General features: G+C 40.1%; 1 long non-coding RNA gene across 1 annotated transcript; it reads left to right on the forward strand.

Annotated features, from left to right (window-relative positions):
* The first annotated feature begins 521 nt into the window (after positions 1-521).
* LOC115649857 lies at positions 522-2,418 on the forward strand. Its single transcript, XR_003999949.1, has 2 exons — positions 522-606; positions 1,652-2,418. It is a non-coding gene; the product is annotated as an uncharacterized LOC115649857 (long non-coding RNA).
* The last annotated feature ends 2,654 nt before the right edge of the window (positions 2,419-5,072 follow it).

Consider the following 5,072-nt stretch of genomic DNA (forward strand, 5'->3'; position numbering starts at 1 on the left):
CATCTTTTGTAAGGAAACAGAAACTCGGTGTCTACTCTGCAAATAAAGAGGCCTGAAACTGTTGGAAGTGGATTTACATGGGGCTATGGGTAGGGGATGAGTTGACATCAGAAAAGGGTTTCTGTTTTTGCAAGGGGGTTTCTTTATGGCTGTTGTTGGAGTGGCAAAAAAGAGCTGTATACAGAAGCGCTGCCCCCAAGCACTGAAACATGCTCGCTTGGTGCGGGCTGATTATTGCCTGGAGCTGTTTTAAATGCAGTCAACTCCACAGCTCCCACAGAGCCGAAGGGAAGGAAGCAAAGGCACGCTCAGGTGCAATGATCTAAAACCCAGACCCCTCAACGAGCCTGGCACCGGGAAGAAGAGATCCGCTCGCACGTGAATTACTTGAAACCAGGGATTATATCCTCCCGCGGAGGGTTACTACCCTCTCGCGCTCTGCCACAACGCATAACGTAACTGAAAGCTGCTGATGCGTCTGAGGGGAGCATTTTGTCAAGGGTTCTCCGATTGGCCGAAGGGACCCTGCAATGGTTTGTCGGGAAGAACTGAGCCTCTTGATTGGTTGCGTTGCACCTGCAATGCGTCAAGTAATGATGCTCGAAAGTGAGTGTGCTGGGGCTTGGCTTGCCTGTGAATGGCCGCTGCGGAGCGGCGGGAGTGTGGCGCTCTTCGCACGCGGGAGTTGGCTGCAGAGCGGCGCGCTTGGGGAGCCGAGGCTCGGTGCGCGCTTTTGTAGGGAGGATGGGCGTGCAAATTCAGCAAGCAGCAGCAGTAGCCTGCGTTGGAGCACTGCTGCTGCGGCCTCCTGGTCTGATACTTGCAGCGATGGGCTCGTGTGGCCGGAGGGAGCTTTTCGCCTTCCAGACCTAGTCCTGCTCCCCACCCCCGTTTAGAAAACAAAAAACTCAGCTTCTGAATTAGAAAGCAGTCAAAAGACAGGAAAGCTTCTCTTCTAAGCGTGCCCTTGCCCAAACACACACAACTCCAAGAGCTGTACACCGGGCTTTAAAATCTCTCTTATCCCCTAATACTGTGGGTCCAACAAGCATTTGCTGGAGTAGTTTTCAGACCATGGCAATGGGAAGTTAGGGGAGGATCTTACACTGAAGTCAAAAGATGTACAGTCTTGTGACTATCCTGTTGCAACACTTGGCAAAAATCTTCATCGCAAGGAGAAGCTTTTGCAAAATTAAATCCAAATTGAAACTGCAAACAAATGAGAACTTGCTATATGGCCATTTAAGACACCCAACAGCATCCAAAAATCTCAAACTTGTTGGCTTTGGCTAGAAAGTATAGCTGTATGTTGCATAATAAGCTATAAAATGAGGCTGAGAACCTGTGACAGTTTGAGGTTAAAAAATGTTTAATAAAGATGAGCTTTTTATAATCGTAGTCTAATAAAAATGTCTATTTGAAACACATGCTGCAAAATATTCTTTATTATTAGAGGAAGATGCTTTAAAAGCTGCCTTAAATTTAATCCAAAATGATGGGAGTTTCTTCAAATAAGCAACAATTTGTTGGCATGTCTGCAAAAAGCTAGCTACAGGAAAGAATCTAAACATGGGAGTAATTTACAGAGGCTTATTTTACTGAAAGACTTAAGTAATTTTTGTTGTTTGAGGCTCTTTTATTGCCCTTTCAGAATCCTGTTGTTGAAAGGTGAGTCAGCAACAAGTCTGTGAACAACAAGGTAGGAAGTTATATTTTAAATGAGGCTTCACCACTAATACATTATTAAAAGCATGTTTGCATATGAAAAATCCTGCTGCGTCAGTTGGAACATTGAATAGGAATATGGGTCCTGACCGCCCAGTTCCTTGACTTTGTGGAAGTTTTGCCTAAGTACAGAATGCAAGGCTTATTGTGTTCTACTGTAAGCATTTTAAGGTTAAATAATTTGGAATTTTTTTATTCCTTTTGCTCACTATGAAATAAGAGTGTATTTTTTATTTTTAAATTGTCCTGGTTGCCTTTTCACAGCTTTGCTGGTATAAACAGTTTTGACTGTATTTTTTTCCCCAGAAGAATTGTCTCTAATATTTTGCAAGAATCGAAGCACATGGTAACTCCCAGCCAAGCGGAACAAATAGAATGAAACCTTTATTGGAAAATGATATGCCTGTGTAATTATAATTATAACATTTATGGGTGAAGCAAGGTTTGGTAAAATAAAACATAAAAGCAAGATTATGAGCTCATTCCTTTTCTCACTTGGCCTTTTGGAATATGACAGCATCGCTTGGCAATATCACATCTGAAAAACTTGGGTCTAAAACGAAGGAATTTAAGGGTATAAAATAATAGGGAAACTTGTTTCTCAGTGATGCCTTTCTTCAAGAACAACTGTGTACTAGTAATGATTTGTGTAGTAGAAATTATTCATTTTAATAAAAATGTAATTATGCTGAATTCAATACAATGACCAAAGTATATGAGTGTCAGACTGAATCTGAAAAGGTATTTATAAAATAACACTTTATTCAGGAAATAAGCATGTACATTTTAGGGGTTAAAATTAATTATTTGTTGTTGCAGTCTCTTGAATACATCTGTATACATTTTACATAACAAATAGGAATAAAAAATTTGTTTTGAAAGGAAAACACTAATGCTCTGAAGATGGAAAAAAATGATGGATGTTTTGTGATAATATATGTGAAGCAAGAGTTAGTTTACTTGGTTATTGAAGATGAGTAAGTACAAATAATTGTAAATTATTCCTTTATTAAAAATAGGTCACTGATTTAGTTAAAATAATCCCTAACTGAGTTATATAATTAACACTGGTGGTTTTATCAAATAATAATATACTCTGTGATTCTGCTCCAAAAGCTTTAGTAACCATAGAAAACACCATCGATAGTAATTAATGGACTCTTATTTGCATGTTTCTATATTTCCAAATGTGTCATCGTAAAAATATTCTGATTTGAAGGAAAGTTTTTCCTAAGGAAGGTGATATTATTAGCCACTGCATATAACATGTAGCATCAGTTTTAAAGCAACCAATGTATATTCACTGTAATGGTTATCGCACTGAAAACTAATATATACAGGTCTGCCATCTTCTGGACCATGAAAGGTACTACCAAAACACAGGATACAGCATTATTTTATTAGGATCAGGAGAATACTTTGTTAATAGCTTTCACCCTTTTAGATTGTTCTTTCCACTGGAAGATGCCCCAGCATTTTGACCAGTTATTTGTATCTGCTTTTTCACAGTGATTATACATATTTATATATAATAACGATGGTATTTTTGCAAACCCCCCCCCACACTCACTACATAAGAACATTATTAAAGTTGAAGACAAGCACTCAAAAGTTAGGAAATTCTAGAATTAAGAGTGCCTGTGCAACCTTAATTTGGTCCTCTTGTGCATGTGTGTTATGAGAGATTTTTTAATTACATGCTCACAGACAATTTTTTTCCCACAAGATCCCTGTCTCATTCATTGTACAGGATGGAGCAGTTATTGTAATGAGCAGTTATTCCATGTTTTGTTCTTTCCTTATTGTTCAATGTGTGGGCCTATGTCTTATTTACTGCACTCTATTCAAACCCTGTTCTGAAGACAGAATTATTAATTTTCTCATTGGCTTTTCTGTGGTACTCATCTTCAGTAGACAGAGTGCTTTACAAACATTAATTAATTTATTTTCATGACACCCCTGTGAGGTGAGTGGGGATATTATTCCCATTTTACAGATAGGGAACCAAGTTACAGATAGATGAAAGTAAAAAGTTTCCACTAATTTTGGTTGATCAACTTGAGACACCTAGAACCTGATTTTTTCAGAGTACTTAGCATTATGTAGCACCTTCTGTGTTCAAAGCACAGCCTTCAATGATGTCAGTTGCAGCTGTGAGTGCTCAGAACATCTGCAAATCAGACCCCAGGGTATCCTGTTAGCACTCAGAAAATTTGGAACACACAATGACCATCTGTGGAAAAAATGTGGTTTATGTGACTTGAGTAGCATCATAGAGGAATTCTACTGCAGATTTTTAAATCTACCATGTAGGCACCTCTGACATTTAAAAAGTTATAGCTCAGGTACAGCTTAACCTCTCTAGGCACCTAACTTTCCTCTGGTCAGCATTTTCAAAGCAACCTAAGCACTCCTGCCACCCCACTGCTAATGAACTACACAGAGCCCTCGCTTAAACTGGAGGCCCCAAAGCAGGATTCTCAAATGAGGCAAGGGAATGTCTGTCTCATCAATGGGGCCTGATCCCATAGACATGCTCTGAGGGAGGTGCCTACCTCTGGCTCAACAGCCAGGTGCACCAGGTTATGCAGATAGACATCTAAGCCCCTTTCCTCATGTAGGCCTAGTCTGTCATGAGTAATTGGACATGGGTGAGGCCTTATATTTTGGTAAACGGAATTAGAGAGGTAAATGGATCAGCAGGCTGGAAACAAAAGTCTGTACTAGTTAAGATAAGAAAGAACACCCAGGAAACTATTAATAATGGACACGATAACTGGAGTGCAAGATGAGGCAAAGAGTAAGTCATGCATGGACAGAGTATGCTGTGCACAGGTTGGTTTTTACAAAGTGACCAAGCCAATTCAAAAATGTGTGATGCTATGTATAGTAAATGCAATGTAATGTGTAAATGTATATAAAGAAAGTGTTTTCATGCTCTGAAGCTCTAGCATGTCTCTACTGAGCATGTGCAAACCCCTATATCCCTGCTGAGAAAGTTCATTGGAACAGAGAGCAAACTCCTAGCCAAATGACAGGACCCCTATGAGGTCCTTTGGAGGTTAGGTTTGGTCAATCATGAGGTTTACTGTCTGGACCAGTGATGACCAAAGCAGATCTACCCTGTAAACTGCTTAAGCCTTGAAGGTCTCAGGAAAACCTCTTCATCCATACAGAAGAAGGAGATGAGGATTTAAGACCCCAGTTCACAGAACCAACTGAGGTAGGGATTAAGGGGGTCCTGCTCGGGGATGGGTTCACTGGTCAGAGAGAAAAATTAGAGACCTGGTGCAGGTGTACCAGGACATATTTTTCCCATTTCCAGGATGAATCTCTGTAGTGCCCTA

This window comes from Gopherus evgoodei, chromosome 4 (genome assembly GCF_007399415.2).
Source record: "Gopherus evgoodei ecotype Sinaloan lineage chromosome 4, rGopEvg1_v1.p, whole genome shotgun sequence".
NCBI classification, from domain to species: Eukaryota; Metazoa; Chordata; order Testudines; family Testudinidae; genus Gopherus; species Gopherus evgoodei.